Raw genomic sequence first — 17446 nt, 5'->3', positions numbered from 1 at the left:
TGAATTGATTAGTAGGCCGATCTATCGAATCCTTATTTAGGGCGGCTTTTGTTTAAACAAATTTCATCAGCTCTGTTGGAAAGAGTGGATGAAGAAAGAAGTATAATGAAAATTATCAGGAAGAGACAAAGAAATTGACTGGATCACTGGCTGAGAAGAAACTGCCTACTGAAGGATTCATTGAAAGGAATGGTGAACGGGAGAAGATTTTGAGGCAGAAGAAGATATCAAATAATAGGGCATTAAATAAATTGATCATATGGGGGCTAAGAGGAAGGCAGAAAATAGGAAAGACTGGAGAATGCTGGGTTTGCACTGACAGAAAATTATAAATGAATGAATGAATGTCAATCACGGGTTTCCAAGGATCAAGGAAACGTCTTACGATGGATTTCTGTGGAAAGATAGGAAAATTATAGGTCTCATGTTATAGATTTAAGTAATTTATACACTTTATCCATGTTTTTTTTATTTAATCTCGCACAGTTGTAACTCCAATCTCGTATTCCGATGTGAGATGAACCACAGTTCCTCTTTTCCTAAACCACTCAATTATATGCACTTCTCTTCCATACTTAGCACAACATGTATTCTTTTGGCACTTCTGGAAAACGTTTTGCAGAGAAATTAAACAGGTCACTCGTACAGTAGATCATAATATGTAAAGGCAAAGGCTTGTGATATCACTCTCTATAAAAAAAAAATACGTACGTGTTATGCAGTACTCAATATTTTTTCTGCAACAAAAAAAAAGTAGAGAATGACAGACGGATAATCCAACATCGGTTAATGGGCTGACGGGTAATCGGGGTTCTACTGTATTTCGAACTTCTCAGTCCTTGCCGTGTGGAAGAGAAGTCCTAATGGCCTTAACTACACCAGAACAAATAAATAAAAACAATAAATATATAAACTAATAAAAAAACCGTTGAACGTCGCGTCGGGCACATCATGACATGTTTTCTTTTCGGTGTCTGATTTACAACTGTTTCACATTGAGCTAACGCTGGCAGGCATTTCCCTAAGGAGTTCATCAATTCATGTAAGTGACATCAAATAAAGATTCATCTTAGCTTAGTAAAGACAATTCGTTTTGGTTGTCTATAGTTAGGTTTCCGAGATTTCCGAAAATGTAATAACCAGTTTAATTAAAAATAGAAGCAGAAAGGAAAACCCGTGAATATTTTAGACTCGCAGATATTAAATTTGTCTATGTAAAGAGCATTGGAATGACATATTTCGATTCTATAGTTACGATTTTCTATTTAATTTTCGATACTGAATCCTGTATTTTAAATTATGGATTACCTAATTTGTAGACATTAAATTATCTTATTTAGGGGAGAGTCGGGTAGTATCGGACATCGGGTAATATCGGACAGTGAGTTTCTTTCATCTACCACACGATGATAGTACCTGATTGACATGGTTACGTTTCTGTGATGTCGCATAGAGAAACGTAACCATGTCTTTCAGGTACTATCATATGGTGGTAGATGAAAGAAACGCACTGTCCGATACTACCCGATGTCCGATACTACCCGACTCTCCCCTATATTAGTAATGCTTTTTCCCATTGTTATGAATGGTATAGATTCATATTGCCATAGAAATAAATTCTCATAATTTTCTCTTTTATTACTTTTTTTGCTTTATGTAAAACAATAAAAAATAGAAACAATAGTGACATCTTTAAACATGAATATTTTTAGTTCTGATTCAGCCAGCATGACCAAACATTAACGAATCACTGGTGCATATTTAGTCATGTTGGCCCAATCGGAACCAGTAATTTATCATTCGCTCTACCCACTCCACTCATCTTCCTACTTTTTACATACCTGCGTATTTACACATTTACATGTGGTGTGAATTAAATCGTGCAATCTTTTAACATTTTGACAAATTTCATGATGATAGGCTGCACTGTACTTTGTGTATAATAATCCTGCATTACGTTTGTTAGTTTTCAGAGTAGAATTAAAGTGGTTGTTAATTTCCTAGAAACGGAGGTTTACGCTCGCAAATATTAAAGAGAGGAAGGGGCTCAATCTTGTGATGTTTATTTATAGAATTCTGGTATCTTGAAAGTCAGTTGCTCATTAGATTTGTCAAGTGGGCCCATTAGCAGCGCTCCTAGCGGCGATGCGGTTGAGACGCCCACCCACTGAACAAAATCGAGCACGTCTTTGATATTATACGCGATATTTCTGTCTGACTCTCAGGCCTTGACTGTAACATCACTTTTAATTTATTCTCCAGCATTTTCTACACTGTGATTTATTAATATTATTTCCTTGTGTTGATTGACCTGTATAAAATATTTAGATGATGTGCAGTGTGAAATTGAAGTGAAATACCGTACATAAACATATTATTCGCAGTATGATTTAACGAAAGAGATGGCTAGTCGTTTATTTATAAAATCTTTCATATTACGGAAGCTATAATGGAGAAAAACGAATGGATAATGACTGGGTTCTGGCGGCGGTTGCCAAGTTGAGCGTTACCAAAATTGTGTACATTATGTCGGAAGGATAGTGGAAATGGTGGGAAGGTATTGTAGGGACATACTGTATATACAGAGTGGAAGGTGAGGTAGTCCTTGTTTCGACACCATACAATGCTACACTCCATAAAGCACTTCACTAATCTCTTCTTAGTTCTTTTTCCAGACGTCCGCAGAAGATGATCATTTTCTGTTAGAAGCATCGTTTGCCATTGCTAGTCTTCTTTTGACTTCCTGGCAGCAGCTCATGCTACAGCTTATAATACACCCTAAATATTTGAAGCTGTCCACTTCTTCAACTGTCTCATTTAGAATTCTTAATTTTTCTTCCGATAACCATGGTCTTCGTCTTGTTGGCATTTATCTTCATCCCATGCTGCTCACAGCTGTCATTTAGCTCCAGTAGCATATCCCTTAAGTTCATCTCTTCTGCTAACACACGTAATATCGTCGGCAAATCTTATCCATTTTATTCTTTATTCCTACTATCACCCTCTCATGTTCTAGAAACATTTCTTCACAAGTGCTCCAAGTAGATGTTGAACAGGGTGGGTGATAAAGGGCATTCATTTTGTACTCCTCTCTCTATTTCACTTCTTTCTGACATTCCTTCTCCTATCTTGAGTTTTGTATGGATTAGGTTATTACAAATAAACTCAGGAATAAGTTGAATAAAACTCGAGGTGTTTTTAATCAACTTTTATATACGATGAAAGTGTAATGGAACGGAGAAAAATTCTCTCCGGCGCCGGGATTTGAACCCGGGCTTTCAGCTCTACATGCTGATGCTTTATCCACTAAGCCACACCGGATACCACCCCGGCGTCGGACAGAATCGTCTCAGATTAAGCTCCAACTCTTGGGTTCCCTCTAGTGTTCGCCCTCTGCACTACGTCATAGATGTCTATGAACGTAGGACCGAAGTTCACACATGTGCTGAGGTGCACTCGTTATGAGTGACTAGTTGGCCGGGATCCGACGGAATAAGCGCCGTCTTAAATCACGAAGTGATTTACGCATATCATATATATGTATATAATTTTTTTAATGTACCGGTCCTACGTTCATAGACATCTATGACACAGTGCAGAGGGCGGCCACTAGAGGGAACCCAAGAGTTGGAGCTTAATCTGAGACGATTCTGTCCGACGCCGGGGTGGTATCCGGTGTGGCTTAGTGGATAGAGCTGAAAACCCGGGTTCAAATCCCGGCGCCGGAGAGAATTTTTCTCCGTTCCATTACTCTTTCATCGTATGATGACGCAGAATATCTGCATGGAAATATCATATGTACTTCGGTACATTAAAATATTATATATATATATATATATATATTTATAACTTTTATATAGACAAAAGATAATCGCAATTTTGTTTATCGTTTATTACTTAAAAACCAGCGTTTTTTGTCAGAATTTTAATGTGCTTTTAGTAAAAGAACGCAAAGAAGTATAATACAGTGAAACTTCCCAATAGCAGACACCGCCAGGGAAAAATTAAATGTCCGTTATTGAGAAATGTCCGCTATTTAGAAAATCGTTAGTATGTATACAGTACATTAAAATTTCTCATACATATTCAACACTGTATTTTATAGTACAGTACAGTAGACAGTGAGACTGTGAGATTATTTACCGTATTCATCCAGAGAGAAATCGTACCAGTAAATGTTTTGTAAATGAAATAAATATCACTAACCTGAGTTTTTCCTATATTAAACTTTGTGGCCAGCTCACGAACACTTAATTTCTCCTTCTCACTATGCTTTACAATATCCACTTTCTCTCTTAGTGACAAACGTTTACGTTTTTGTGACATTTTTAATGCGACTGTACTTCCGAACATTCAACTTGACAAACTAAGAAAGTACGGACTGCTCACGTACAGTATCACAACAACTGTGCTGCTACCTTCAATAAAGTACAAGAACGTTCAAATGCACGATAATGATTGTTGCAAAGAATTCCGTTAGAATTCCCTTTAATTTACAACAGTCTTTTTTTTTTTTCTTTCACGCTGTCCGTTATTTGGAAGTCTTAATTGTTGTTGGGAGATACATTTCAGTGTCCGCGTCCGTTATTGAGAATGTCCGCTATTTGGAAGAATTTTATCATAAGGGCCAATGTTATTTTGCAGAGGAATTTTTAAATGCCCGCTATTGAGAGGAGTCCGCTATTGGGAAGTGTCCGTTAAGGGAAGTTTCACTGTAGTTTGTCGTTTACCTAACACTGATTGAAACGACACGCATTTAACGACTTGGTGAATTATAATGGGAACTGCAGCGTGTGAATAACAGCGGTACATTGTCGCGGTAGCCATTCATGTGTGTGCAGCAGATTGTCACCTGTGTATAATTAGATGGAAGCAGCAAACCACTGAGGATGCAGATTAAACGTCCACACGGGATAGTAAATTTTCCTTCGTGATACCACATCTATGTTACACATGACCGGGTTTGCGCTATTGTTAACTGCTTCATTCATTTGAGACTGGTGGCACGAAGATATTACGAAGGCCTTCCTTATCGTCGTTCATTAATGAGCTGGAAGAATTCTCAGACCAAGATGCATAGACGTTAAACAGGTCGGCTAGATTCTGGTAAAGTAGTGGGGGCCTCATCACTGACGTCACGAAAGTACAGATCACATACCAGTCACTTTACTGGCTTTTAAGGAACCCGGAGGTTCATTGCTGCCCTCACATAAGCCCGCCATTGGTCCCTATCCTGAGCAAGATTAATCCAGTCCCTATCACCATATCCCACCTCCCTCAAATCCATTTTAATATTATCTTCCCATCTACGTCTCGGCCTCCGGCCTCCCAACTAACACTCTATATGCATTTCTGGATTCGCCCATACGTGCTACATGCCCTGCCCATCTCATACGTCTGGATTTAATGTTCCTAATTATGTCAGGTAAAGAATACAATGAATGCAGTTCTGTTTTGTGTAACTTTCTCCATTCTCCGGTAACTTCATCACTCTTAGTTCCAAATATTTTCCTAAGCACTTTATTCTCAAACATCCTTAACCTATGTTCCTCTCTCAAAGTGAGAGTCCAAGTTTCACAACCATAAAGAACAACCAGTAATATAACTGTTTTATAAATTATAACTTTCAGATTTTTTGACAGCAGACTGGATGATGAAAGCTTCTCAACCGAATAATAACAGGCATTTCCCATATGTATTCTGTGTTTAATTTCCTCCCGAGTATAATTTATATTTGTTACTGTTGCTCCAAGATATTTGAACTTCTCCACCTCTTCAAAAGATAAATTTCCAATTTTTATATTTCCATTTCGTACAATATTCTGGTCAGGAGACATAATCATATACTTTGTCTTTTCGTGATTTACTTCCAAACCTATCTCTTTACTTGCTTCCAGTAAAATTCCCGTGTTTTCCCTAATCGTTTGTGGACCAGTCACGTATTAGTTCTTAAATTTCACAACTAATTTGTGATACATCTAACTGTAATGTGTCTATTTCCAGTGCGTGTGTAGTTGAAACCTATGCTTGTGTAACATGTCAGAGAAAGATAATTGTGTAGTACGAATCTGACGAAACAGTTACTACAAAATCAAGGATCACCACCCACAATCGGGGAACAATGTGGGTAGCTATTTGTAAAAATATGGCAGACCGTGGCTTACGAAATGGATATTTTCACGAAGAGGAACGCTCTGTTATTTTCGTGGACATGGTGATGTTGACAACGACGGAATTAATGACCAGTGGCATGACGCCGAGCATTAGCATGCTAAAATTTTAAACAGAATTATTTCCGATTCTGACTCTACATTTATGATAGTTGTTGTTTAGTCAACTGTCCTATGACAGATCTGAACCTAACAGTTGACACCAACACGCCACCATTCATAAAGCAACTAAGCAAGGAGATAATGTGGTAGGATGGCCAGTTGTTTTCCCCTTTCATTGCATACAACGGTAACTAGTAATACAGAGTCTTTCATAAGTAACGAGTCTATCGAAATGTAAGCTATTTTGGATAATTTTTTGAAATGATTTTCATCCTCACGAGAAAGAACCCTTCCCGATGCCGTACAGTCGATTTGGAAACAAACACCCCCTCACCACGCTGCCAGAGGAAGCTACTTATCCATGTGTAATGTGCATTTGATGCCGACTTAAAATGACCTGGAGCATGGTTTTCTATACGCCAAGGATAATGGAACAGGGCATGGCTACACACATTGTTGTGATAGACTGGAATTATAAAATGCCACGCAGCCGTTAACGTTATTGCAGAAGAGAAAGATTGTTGCCTGGTTTAAACTTGGAAACAGTGTCGCTCAAATTAAGCGTTTATTCCGTAGACGAAGTTTTTCCAGGCAGGTGGATCGGTCGCACAGGCCCAATCCGTTGGCCTTCGCGATCACCTGATTTGACTCCCCTGGAGTTATTTGTCTAGGGATTCATCAAGGAGTCGACCTGGTTGGCAAGTTGGTATAGCGCTGGCCTTCTATGCCCAAGTTGCGGGTTCGATCCCGGGCCAGGTCGATGGCATTTAAGTGTGCTTAATTGCGACAAGTTAATGCCAGTAGATTTACTGGCATGGAAAAGAACTCCTGCGGGACAAAATTCCGGCACATCCGGCGACGCTGATAGAACCTCTGCAGTTGCGAGTGTCGTTAAATAAAACATAACATTTTTTTTCATCAAGGGTCGTGTCTATACGACTAAGCCACGCACCATTCCTGAATTAGTGGAAGGAATTGAACACACGATACAAAATAGTTACGTCTGACATGCTCACCAGAGTCCATGAAGAGTTGATACGTTGCTTACATTTGTGCATTCAGCAGAACTGAAGACATTTTGAAAATTGTACACCATAATTTGTCAACAATTGAAACTGTTTTTACATTTATGTGTTTTAATAAATGTTTAAAACACTAACCATTCTTTCGTTTAATAGCTCTGGCGGCGAGGGGAGGGGGTGTTTGTTTCCAAATCGACTGTACAGTACCCTTTCTCATGAGGATGAACATCATTTCAAAAAATTATCCAAGATAGTTAATTTTTCGATAGACTCGTTACTTATGGGTATGACCCTGTACATTACACTAATCAGTAAATACAAACAATTTTATTGTTCTTCCTTTGACACAATATATCGTCATGTGACATGTACTGCCTGGAGGAACTGCTAATTCTGAACGCTGCAAGCGGATGTTAGCTAAGCTGAAAGCCTGAATTTCCAGAGTCAGACCGGGGAAGAAAACTTTTCGCTTGCAACGCGATAAGGCCAGGCTCCATAGCAGTTTCGCGACCAAAGAGCACGTTGCAAAATTTGGCTGGACTGTCCTACCACATCCACCGTATAGTCCGCATTTAGAGGCGAGCCTATGAAAGATGGACTATGTGGACAACATTTTCCAGACAAGGATACTGTTATCGCAGCTGTAATAAAGCCACTTGCCTTTGCTATTTCAGATTTTTATGAGCCGACATATAGGCTCTCGTTCATCAGACGAAAGTGCATAAATGGTGGTGACTATGTGGAAAAATAACTGTATGTAGCTGAAATCTAGATCTCTTTAACTGTCTTATTATACTCTCTGTATCTGTTGTAGTTTCCGTGAAAATAAATAGGAAGTATATATTTCTGTTAGAACTACAGTGAAACATCCCAATAGTGGACACCGCCGGGGGAAAATTATATGTCCGTTATTGAGAAGTGTCCGCTATTTAGAAAATCGTTAGTATGTAGCCTATACAGTACATTAAATTTTTTTATATATATTCAACATTACATTTTACAGTACAGTACAGTAGACGGTGAGATTGTTTACAGTATTCATCCAGAGAGAAATCGTACCAGTAAATGTTTTGTAAATGAAATAAACACCAGTCATTGTACCACTTACCTTACACAAAGAAATCTAGAATTGCATTCTCAGTGTATGATTTTAAAATAACATCATTGTTTTTCAAAATTTCACTAACCTGAGTTTTCCCCACATTAAACTTTGTGGCTAGCTCACGAACACTTAAGGCCCATTCACAATGAAAATTAAACATAAACATAACGTAAGCATAAAACCTTGTGGAGCTGTTAATTTCATCTCCACAACAATTAATATAAAACCAGTAGTCGGAATATATCATGATTTATTTCATCTTGAGGGATTATATATGAATCGAATTCTACCTTTGCGAAATCTGAATATTCATATCTTCAATATCGTCCATGTTATTTAATGAAAGCATTCACAATGAATGACATAAACATAAACTTAATCTTAATCATAAGACGTTAACATGAAAGTTTACAAACTCCAAACTTTCATGCTTATGTTTATGCGATTTGGAAACAGTACACAAGCGGAAAGCGTGTTTTCACTTTTTGTTTAACAGCTCATGGGCTTTGCCTACAGGCAATATTTTGATCTATTGGCCGTGATGATAGCTAGGTGCGCAACATGGAATCATATGACGAAAAGTTGATTATTTTACATCTCCGTTTCTTTGATTTCAAGTATTGAAAGCCATATACTGATGCCATTGTAGTTATTAGAAACATAAATTGAATAGCTACATCGTCAGTCATTGTGCAATTCTCCATTTTTATGTAATAGATTCTGTAGTTTTGTTGATTCGGTATGTTTGTTTCCACACACGTGTTATGTTTACGTTATGTTTAATTTTCATTGTGAATGAGCCTTGGCTACTTGAGTTTGTGGCATATGTTTATGTGCTTATGTTAATGTTTACGTTATGTTTAATTTTCATTGTGAATGAGCCTTTAGGGTGGTATTCACAGACATTTCGCAGCACGCGCTACGAGCGTACTAAGCTAGCCCCGGCTATCCACTGGTTACTAGTACAAAATTCAAATCATATCCTATCGCTAACACTGGTTTATGAATACGAAAAACACTGATAATCCACCGAAAGCCCGCGCTAAAAATGTCTATGAATACGGCCCTTAATTTCTCCTTCTCGCTATGCTTTACAATATCCACTTTCCCTTTTAGTGACAAACGTTTACGTTTTTGTGACATTTTTAATGTGACTACTTCCGAACACTCAACTTGACAACCTAAGAAAGTACGGACTGCTCACGTACAGTATTACAACTAAGAACTGTGTTGCTTACCTTCAATAAAGTACAAGAACGTTCAAATGCAGATAATGATTGTTGCAAACAGTTCCGTTATTATTCCATCTAATTTACAACCGTCTTTTTCTTTTTTTTTTTCTTTCACGCTGTCCGTTATTTGGAAGTTTTAATTGTTGTTGGGAGATACATTTCAGTGGTCGCGTCCGTTATTGAGAATGTCCGCTATTTGGAAGAATTTTTATCATAAGGGCCAATGTTATTTTGCAGGGGAATTTTAAAATATCCGCTATTGAGAGGAGTCCGCTATTGGGAACTGTCCGTTAAGGGAAGTTTCACTCAGCGTGTTCCGAATCTCACCGGTCCGGTGGCATCAATGACGTCACGTTGGAGCGAAATAAGGAACAAAACTGCTGGAAGGATCAATGCTGTCATGGCGACTGTACAAGTTGTTGTTTGTGCTACGCTAGCAAAATTTTGCGAAATTTTCGTACTCCCATCTCGTTCAAAGAAAAGATAGCATAAACAATTTATTTCTTGAACCAGTAGTAATAACTGGTCCGTTGACATGTTCGCTCATAAGCCGTTAACATATTGTTTTTACGTTGTGCTCATTACAAACAATACAGCAGAACTAAAGCAGAACACACCGCCATGACACAACAGTGCACGATGTTATTCGTCTGCTAATTCCCGCCCTATACAAGAACCAATCAGATTCACTGATGGAGTCCACGCCTGTGGAGTAACGGTTAGCACGTCTAGCCGCGAAACCAGGTGGCCCGGGTTCGATTCCTGGTCGGGACAAGTTACCTGGTTGAGGTTTTTTCCGGGGTTTTCCCTCAACCCAATATGAGCAAATGCTGGGTAACTTTCGGTGTTGGACCCCGGACTCATTTCACCGGCATTATCACCTTCATCTCATTCAGACGCTAAATAACCAAAGCTGTTGATAAAGCGTCGTAAAATAACCTACTAAAATAAAAAAAAAATAAATTCACTGATGGAGACTGCCACCACCTCTGCAAGTTGATGGCACCGGTGCGACACCGGTGGAGCATCAATGACGTCATCGGTGGAATTCGGAACACCGTGATGCCATCGGATTGCTCACCGGTGAGATTCGGAATACGCTCACTGTATTTGGTCTGTGATGCGGGGAAGCGAGTGTACGCTAGGACGAACAGTCTACAAACATGAATTAAGGAACAAGAAGCAACTTGTTTGTTGCTACTGGAAGAGTCTGTAAGTCGGACGGGTTGAAGAGTGCTCCTCTACGTTTTCAATGATGTAGGTGTTTGCACGACGCCCTGTAGCTGGACTTGGCATTGGGCACGAATGTAGTTATATTTTCTTTCATTAGGGTGTGAGACGCCCGCTACGCGATGAGTGGACTGGCGCCTCTGCAGCCGAGCCGAGCCGAGCCGGCCCTCTTGCCCAGATTGGACGCCAAAATGAATGTTTATGAAGGAGAAGCACTTTCGGTTCGATACCAACCCTCGCTGGCTGTTCTAGAGATTCGTGTAATTCGCAGAATGGGAGAGATGAGCGCAGTTTGTACTTACGATATTATCGTCATAGCATCGGATAACGAAAGAAACGAGAATTCAAACTAAACGCATAAGAGCTAAACACTGAAAATTGCCAGAAACAATCTTGCATCAATATGAAATAACATGGTGACTGCTTCGTACCAACATTCGAAGTACACAACACGAATGTTCTTTCGCCACATCAAATCCAAATTCAAATTCAAATTTATTTACAACTTACATTTGAATTGAATACATATGAATAGATACCAGAAATGAGTATAATGCTCGTGCTCGGGTACAGTCCAGTAGTCTACATAAATTTTACAGGGTTCAAATAATAATGCTGATGATATAAATAATAGTAATAATAATAATAATAATAATAATAATAATAATAATAATAGAATAATCGTGACAGAAATGATACAAAGATTGTAATACAAAATAATTCATTAATAATAATAATAATAATAATAATAGTGATAAAACAAAAATATTTACAATAATAAAATAAATACTAAGACGGATAAAATAAAATATAAAACCACTAGCGGGAGTTAACACAACTTAAATAAGCATATAATAACCGGAAAAAATGACGAACTCGAAAATCAACAGAAAAGTTCGTTGTATCGCAGACGACAGCAACCGCCGTATTGACATTGTGTTGTGCATTAATAGTAGTAGGGGGGAGCTGAAAGTCTACGTAACTGCCATTCTCTTCCAATCTTCTCGTAAAATCATGGGAAGTTAATGCTGAAAAAACAAAATGTCTACGAGTCAAACTGTTCATTATTACCAGGATAAATACAAATAATACTGAAATATATTTATCGAGTTTCAGTTATAGATCTCTCCTTTTGTGCAAGAGGTATCATATCAAAATATTTTATGAATGGCGGGGAAAATATAAATTTAAACAACTTTCTAGTGACAAGATATAGTGACAAGTGCAATCAAGTGTATCTGTGGCGATGCTAAGGAATCATTTATTGGAGATATACACTGTTATTAATTAAGAAAATGATCTATTTATATTTATTACAATGTTTTATCTTATAGGGTACATGCATCAAATAAATACAATAAAAATTAGTACCATATAATGCTAGTAACACTTAAAAAATTATAATAACATTTATGAAATATCATACAAACATTTTCACTTTATTTTTAAACTTTAGAATGTGTAAATTGCTTAGGTCTGGATTATTATTTTTTTTTTCTATGAACATCAGATGGGAAAATTGTAACATTTCTGCTTTTTTAATGAGGACGTAGTCTTCTTTTGCGATTTATACGCGAAATTATAATCTTGTTAATTTATTTTAAATACTGTACAGTGGAACTCCACAAATAGACGCTCACTCTCGTATGCTTCACGATACCAGGCAAGTCAACGCATCCTGTCCCGTGCTGCACAGGGCTAACCTGTTGAACCGGTGCAGTAGTGTGCAGATACTCGTACACGTTGGCAGCAAGGCAGGGAACAAAAAATGTGTACTAATGTTGAAGCAGAAGTTACAAATATTGGAACGGTTAAAAAAGGTGAGTCAATCAGAGCCATCCCTCAAGAATTTGACAGAACAGTGCATAGGATAAAACAAAATTCATCTAATTACGAGGCATTCTGTAATGATTATAAGAAGCTTTGTTATTATCAGTTGAATGCAGGATGAAAACACAGCTTATTTTGTGTATTTCCTAAATTTAATCAATAGGGATGATTTATGTTCTCTCTTGAAGGATATACACCATTTTAAAATAATTTAATATACAAACACAACTATTACAAGAAATGCTGAATAAGTTTTTGTATCTTTATTCTCTTCGGCTCTAATCAACAATAACAAAAATGCAGGTTGCCAGGCGACGATAGAAAAGAAAAGATGCGAAAACAAATGAATGTGGTGTATAAACAATTGAATGCTCTTTCATATTAAAGTATAAAAATATAGGGGTACCATTTGAAATTTCAAAGTGGAAGTGGCCGGGGGTGGGAGGTGAAATCTAAAATGCAATTAAGCCTTGTTTAGGACTTCCCCCTCAATATCTAAATTTACGTGTTTTTTTGGTGTAAAGTGAATTACATTAATTAACAAGTTATTTAGAGTGGGAAGTTTTGCAATGAAAGCCCCGTATGTAGATATATTTAGAGAGTTTTTCCTCTAGAAGTTTGTTTTATGTTTCAGATGTATCACGTATATATTATACTTAATCACGGATTTGTTTTGTTATATATTTTATATATACTACAATATATTATTTAAAAATTATGTACGTTATTTATTTATGATTTCGGTCCGCACACCATAAAAAACATTGTATAGCCCTTATGTTTACCAATGTCCGCAGTATTCCGTAGAAAGACAGCGTTCGTACCTCGTCTCGCACACGGACCATTGCTGTGTCTATTTGTGGAGTTCCACTGTAATACCATTATTCTGTCGTGTGAACCTCGATAACTACTGAAAGATGTGAAGTTTCCCATTTCTACATTTTTGAAAAATATTCAGAAAATGCCAAATAATGATTCAAAATATTAAAGGAATTTTGATGATCATTTTCATATAACGATTTATGATTTGTATATTGTGTTGCAAATTCGTTTAATCGTTTTCATTATTTAATTTTATGATTTTATTTAAAAATTTCTAGTTGTTAAACATTGAAACAATTTATGAACGTTCCATACAAAAGTGTGTATACTATGTGCCGTTTTGCAGTAGGGAATTGATTATACTGTAGTTATATATTTTCTTAACATAATGTGATGGACATTCGTATATGTTTGATATTAATCAAGTTATCATTGAAACTCTCACGCTTACTTTAAAAATACACAATAATGTTAAATTTTTAATTAGATGTGCCATAAATCGCCAGATCGATTCATTATACGTGTAATTCAATTATTATGGTAGAATCATCATAGTCCATAGTGCAGTATTTAAGTCGCACATATGTTTTGCTGAGTTTGTGGCCAGTTTGAACATAGATTCTTTTATAATATCAGCAAAGAAACTTGCAGGCATTCACTTTCTTCGGTCGTTTCGAACATGTAGTTTTTTTTTTTTTTTTTTTTTTTTTTTTTGTAGAATTACAGAAACTTTAAATTCATTTCAGGAATCCGCCGCTGAGCACGAGTTGTACTCTTTCAGGGGCGAGCTAAAGTTTCTCTGTATATTTTATATTTTATGTTACAACTATTAGCAAAATAATAAATGAATGAATGAATGAATGAATGAATGAAGGAATGAATTAATTAATTAATGAAGGAATGAATTAATTAATTAATGAAGGAATGAATGAATTAATTAATGAAGGAATGAATGAATGAATTAATGAAGGAATTAATGAAGGAATGAGTGAATTAATGAAGGAATGAATGAATTAATGAAGGAATGAATGAATGAATGAAGGAATGAATGAATGAATGAAGGAATGAATGAAGGAAGGAATGAAGGAAGGAATGAATGAAGGAATGAATGAATAAAGGAATGAATGAAGGAATGAATGAAGGAGTGAAGGAAGGAATGAATGAATGAAGGAATGAATGAATGAAGGAATGAATGAAGGAATGAATGAATGAATGAATGAAGGAATGAATGAATGAAGGAATGAAGGAATGAATGAATTAATGAATGAATGAGTTAATTAATGAATAAATGAGTTAATTAATGAATAAAAGCAGAAAGTTCAATACAGCTTGGAAAATTAAATGTATTCGTGTGTAAACTGTCATTCTCATACACAATGCTGCAGTTTACAAAATTCTTCACTTCACAACGCACACACGCACACACATATTTAAATTTAGCAATTTATTAGTTTTTAATTCTTGTATCAAATTTTTCTGTTGATAATTTATATGTTTTACTGTCTAATGTATCAGTTAGATTAATTGTATCATGATCGCAAACACAGTTACAATAAGAATTAAGGATGGCAAAATGAAATAATAATAATAATAATAATAATAATAATAATAATAATAATAATAATAATGGACCGGATTTTTATGTAATATCAAGGTGTAAAATATGTACATATTTATGTAAGAAAAATAAGCTGAATATGTAACAAAATCTGTAAAATCATGAAAATATTTAATATCAATATCTGGCAGGTATAGGATAGGTAAAACTGCGCATAAAGCAGCGGTAAGCAATTTGTAGGCCTAAGTACATAATAATTAGTAATTACTAATTACAGTGACGCTCCAGTTCATTGATTTAAATATAACTCACACACTTTATACATTTTTAATGTTCTGCAATTGCTGTTAAATGCAATAAAATAAACATTTTACTGACCACTGATTTAAGGCATGAAGTCATACAAATTAACATCGCTATTGTTCATCGCAATCCATGATTTTATTTTTGTCGTTAGGGTTGAAGATACAGGGGCAATTTTAGTTACTTAAAAGCAGTAGATAAACTCACTTGCACTTTATACTGTAAGTACTAAAACTAGAGAACTGAGTGAAATGAATGACACAACAGTACTGCAAGCCTGTTTCGCTGTATTAGTATTAGTATTAGTATTTATTTATTTAACCTGGTAGAGATAAGGCCGTCAGGCCTTCTCTGCCCCTCTACCAGGGGATTACAACTATAATATGAACAATAAAATTACAATTAATATTAAATCTACAATTACAATTACAATAAAAATTAAAGTACGACAAGATTACCTGATTAATGAAAGCTAGACATTTTATCATAGAAGTTAAGAACAAAGAATATTTTTGTATTTACTGAATTACAAATTAAACCTGCAATAACAAAATTCTATAGTGATGAAATTACAGGATACTGAAATATTTTGTGATAGATTAAGAGAACTATTTACAAGAAACCATGTCTGAACGAGTCTCAATTACTGACCAAGTGCCTAGTAAGTTTGTGTTTGAATTCAATTTTATTTCGACAGTCCCTGATGCTAGCAGGTAACGAATTCCAGAGTCTTGGCAGGGCTATTGTGAAAGAGGATGAGTATGAGGAGGTGCGATGGGATGGTATTGTTAGTATTGTTTCATGGCGAGAGCGTGTGTTCAGATTGTGGTGGGAAGAAAGGTAAGATTAGTGGATTAGGGAAAAATAAGAGGAGATGTGGGACATATGCATTTTAGCTACTCCCTGTAAGAAACAAAGTACCTACTAAAACCTCAAACTATAGGCATTTACAAACTGTTGTTTGAAAAGTGACGTTCCTGTCTCATTCAGAAGGGTAGGATTATTCCAGCCGAGAACCATAGTTTCTAATTGCTCGGAAAAATCCCATTTCCGTATAGGTCTACTAAATTTAAAGTAAAGAGGTCAAGCAATAACCTGAAAAGCTATTTATTTTAATCTTTCAACATCTTTCCAATTTGTTCCTTTACTCCAGCTACTTTTCAAAAGTCGGCTACTTTATTGCGGCTCATGCCAGACTTGACACGGGTTTTTCCCTGGAAGGATTAGGAAGAGGGTGAATAAGGTTACAAATTTCATGGCTACGGCTTGTCAAGATGTGTGTAGAACAATTATAGTTCGAGACAAATCATGTCATCCTTGTCCCACTCCACCCCATGAAGGCAACGCTACTTTCTGAGTGATTTTTACAATATAAGGTAGTTGTATGAGAAAGTTGCATTTTGTTCATTCGTAGGGGTGAGTGCCTCTATTACTTCCTGGAACTAAGGACGTTATGTTTCGTCTCGAAATATATCCTTTCTTGGATAGGTAAAAAAAGACTTTTTAAATCTGTGTATTTCAAATTGTAAACTTCCCTAGCAGAATTTTTTTTTTCTTTTAGAGAAGTAAAAGGAATAAAATTCCTGAATATGTAGATTTATGTAATACCAAGCCATAATATGTAATGTGGGGTAAATATGTAAAAACATGTAGTATCAAATTTTAATATATTAGTGATAATTACAAGATTCGCAAAGACGTTATTTATATACGGTTAGGTTGGAAGGAATATAATATATAATTACATAAAAATCCGGTCCCTTGACTGGCAAAGATCAACCAATCGACTGCTGGCTGCTTTCCATTCCTTTGCTGTATGCCTCAGCAAAGGTGAACGATCATCCAACTACAAAGAGGGAAACATATAGACAACACGATGATTATCCCCGGCCTTATAGCTGGTTTACGAAACCGGATTTCACTACCTATCGCAGCTTTTCAAGCTCCCCATGATGCTGGTTGAGCACCGATCCCATACACTGGCTGAAATTCATGACAAAAACTCCTTCACCATGAAGACTTGAGCCAACGGTTATTCCGTAGGACGAGTTTAGGCATGGTGCTTTAGACCACGA

General features: G+C 36.4%; 1 protein-coding gene and 1 non-coding gene across 2 annotated transcripts in view; both read right to left on the bottom strand.

Moving 5' to 3' along the window:
- The window catches only part of LOC138705220 (arrestin homolog), a 920135-nt gene that overhangs the window by 639211 nt on the left and 263478 nt on the right, over window positions 1-17446 (bottom strand). The gene's annotated exons all lie outside the window — the stretch shown is intronic.
- Window positions 3250-3321, bottom strand: TRNAY-GUA (transfer RNA tyrosine (anticodon GUA)). Its single transcript has one exon. It is a non-coding gene; the product is annotated as a tRNA-Tyr (tRNA).

The sequence above is a fragment of the Periplaneta americana genome, chromosome 8 (genome assembly GCF_040183065.1).
Source record: "Periplaneta americana isolate PAMFEO1 chromosome 8, P.americana_PAMFEO1_priV1, whole genome shotgun sequence".
NCBI classification, from domain to species: domain Eukaryota; kingdom Metazoa; phylum Arthropoda; class Insecta; order Blattodea; family Blattidae; genus Periplaneta; species Periplaneta americana.
The sequence above is the reverse complement of the archived record's forward strand: the minus strand, read 5'-3'. Positions and strand labels throughout refer to the sequence as shown.